A 3,639-nucleotide genomic window follows, 5' to 3' on the forward strand; every position below is an offset into this window, starting at 1 on the left:
CCCTCCCCCTCCCCCTCCTCCTCCTTCTTCCTCTCCTTTTCTTTTTGTGAGTTTGGGCAGTGAACATGCTGTCTCCAGACATTCCTTTCCACCTTGTAACAAGATTCTAAGTCGAGTGCTTGGATATTGGAGGTGAGCTAGCTAAAGTCTCTGAATATCCTTTTGGTTGGAATAAAAAGGTACAAAGCAGGAGACTAAATTGGATGAAGAACTAATCTTTCAAAATCTTAGTGATGGCTTCTCCTTCCATCCTATAGAATGGGATGCTTGTTAAGTTTTATGTGGGGTTTTATGGAGCAATACAGCTCATTTTTTGTTATGGTGGATTTTATTATTATTTCACTCCAGTTACATTTGCAGTTGGAAAAACACTCATAGCTATTTTATGATCAGTAATATATGTAGTTTTACAAACAATTTACTTTAAAGTCGCTAGCCCACAGAACACTCACAGTCTTGTCCATTTAACAGCTGACTCTTAAACCTCTAAGGCTGAACTCAGGATTCATGGTATTAATAAGCTAGTATCACAACTAAAAAAGAATCTCACCAGTTGTTAATTAAAGCAAAGAGAAGTGGTGAGTAGAAAATAATCATGTTAATCATGAATTAAGAGTTAAATATAGCTCCCACAGAGCCTGTTGAAATCTGCATTGTGACATATAATGTTGAACTTTTTAAAGCACCCAATGCCCACTACTAGCAAGACAATAAACTCCAACTAAATGAGAGAGCTTTTTTCTCTTTCATGGGGAGACAATGAGGAATTCCATCTGCTTTATTGCTGCCCCAAGGTTACTGACAGTCACTTACTTTCTGGGGTCTTTGTAGAGAGAATCTCTTGTGTCCTGTGTGGAAGCATCTCCTGTCAATAAAAAAAAAAAAATCTGATGACCTATTAGCAAATGGCAGGAAGTGGTAGGAGAGAGTTCCAGTAGAGATTGAAACTCTAGGAGATAGTCAGAGGTGGGCGATTCACGCTGGACTCTAAGGAAGTCGGATGCATGAAACTGAGGAGATGTTACTAGCCTTGGGGTTGACATGAAATAATTTAAATGAGCTAAATAATTTATTAGATAGTGAACAAGCCTAAGGTATGGCCCAGACATGTATTTATACATAAAAGTGCTTCCAAGTTGTTATTCTGGAACTGGGGCCTGGGTGAAAAAGCAGGAGTTTACAGGTCTTCCCATTAGTACTTGAGTATAGTTAAATACAAATTGTGCTGTGTCAAAGTTACGGTGTTGAGTTGAAGAGACTATTTCAAACTCCAAATGAGGAAATATCTTTAACCACAGCTTTGAAAGGAAGTGCCGTTTGCTCTTTATTGTATAAAGACTTTCAAGTCAAGACCCGAAACACTTGAAACAAAAGAACCTGAGACAGGGGATGCATTTCTTCCCAGGGAACACCAATGTTCTGGAGATAAAATGCAAAGTCCAAGAATTTCAGCCTACAAATGTCAGAGTGCAGGTAGGGGTAGCAGTTGAATAATGTGACAGCCCAGCACCTGATGCCAGCATCCCATGATTTCATAGCAACTTATCCCTCCCTTCCATAGTGTCAAAAATGAAGACTTGATAGGAAAACCCTGAGCACTCCATGGTTCATATTTCCTTGACAATATTAGCTCCTTAGCATTCTGGTTTGCAAAGTGTCTCCTCATGCCTGTGTCCTCATCGTTGTACAGCATATAGGAATTTTCCCTAAGACTATACTTGAAACTAGTCCAATTTAAAAAATCACACAAAACAAAAATCCATGAAGCCAGTTTGTCATGATTAAGATAAATATTAATTTTATTTAAAACTTCATCCAGAAATCCCCCCCACACACACACACTTTGCACTTTGGGAAAGTCCCTTTGTGCCATGTGAGGTTAAATGTCTTAGAATGAGAATATGGATTCAAGATCACTTTTTAGTGTTCGACCATCAGCTGGAAGTCTATTCAATGGAGGGAGAAAACATCTAATACAGTCACCAGTGTGGGTTAGAAATGAGGCTGGGGAATGGGCACTAAGATGCTTTTTACTGTTCAGCACAAGAATAGTTACCGAGGAGACAGAGACAGACTGTCTCTACCTTTTGCTAATCACGGCCACAACTCCAGTGTTCTTTAGTACACACTGTTACCTGAATGTCACTTGGCTCTTGCTCCTGACCTACTCCCTTCTACCTATTAACTTTGCCATTGATTTCAAGTGGCACTGACATTCAACTCAAGAAAATGTCTCTAACCTTATCTCTCTCCTTTTGTAAACTCTGTAGAGTTTGCACAAAATGCCATGCCTTTGTGTCAGCTGTAAGGTTCATTGCTATGAACATTATTTCTTTGAAAGCATTACCAAATAACGTCCAATAAGATGACATCTAACATTGATCTCCACCAGAAATTCCTATAAGACTAAAAGCCTACAGTTAAAAATGTATAAAAATTGGTAAATACAGTGTTTCTCTTTTTTCAGGGCTAAAGAAAATATGTCTGAGAGGAGATGGCCAGAGTCACACTGTAACATACAATACATTCAAGCTATTACTATGATGTTACTGTAGACATGCATACAGCACCAGGCAGCATACACAGCACATTTTGTACTATTAGTCAGCATTAGTCTCTTCCACTGAGAAGATGATTCATTCGTAACTTCACTTTCTCCATATTTTCAATGATAGTCTTGGATTGGCCACATAATTAGCAATCATAATTATTTTTACTTGGCTAGTCTTTCTTTAAAGGTCACCTAAGATTACATTACTGCATTCCTTTCTATGTACTTAGATACATCCAAAAACAACAGGAACCTGAACTTAAAAGATGAAACGTTCGAGTAAGATGATTGACTTCCAAGTAGTGTAAGAGCCCTGCTATGAGAAATAGTTTCCAGGAGATTAGAGATGTGCTGTGTGTCTGTATACGGATGCGTCGGCTGCAGAAGTAGGAAGTGCTTGGAACCTGATGGACTGCTCCTGTGTCCATCCCCACTTCTCAGATGATGTCTTAAACCTACTCCATTGCAGGATAATTAACACTTCACCTTTGCGTCTGGTTTATCTAGTACTGTAATTTTAATACTTGCATTCTTGAGCTCTTGTTTCGCATGTATACTTTTATAAAAGGCATGTTAGGTTTACCATCTACAGTCCATTGTATCTCTACATGGCTTTATCTCACGCATGTGTAGAAACACAGCATTACCATCACTGCAGAGCTCCCTTCCCTCGTAACCAAAGCTCTCTGTTCCCTGACTTCTAACGTCATGGATAAGTGTTTGGAACTTATCTTATTTGAAACAAGGCAGAAACCTGGAGGCAGGAGCCGATGAAGAAGCCATGGAGGGGTGCTACTTACTGGCTTGCTTCCCTTGGCTTACTCAGCCTTCTTTCTTATAGAGCCCAGGACTACCAGTCCAGGGATGGCTTCTCTCACAATGGGCTTGGCACTCCTTCATTAGTCACTAATTAAGAAAATGCCCTACAAACTTGCATACAGCTCAACCTTATGGAGGCGGTTTTTAAGCTCCCTCCTCTCTGATGATACTAGCTTGTTTCAAGTTGAAATAAAGCCAGCCAGTACAGCAACTGTATAATAGTTTGGATTCTGCGCACACACACACACACACACACACACACACACACA

This window comes from Mus caroli, chromosome 3 (assembly GCF_900094665.2).
Source record: "Mus caroli chromosome 3, CAROLI_EIJ_v1.1, whole genome shotgun sequence".
NCBI classification, from domain to species: domain Eukaryota; kingdom Metazoa; phylum Chordata; class Mammalia; order Rodentia; family Muridae; genus Mus; species Mus caroli.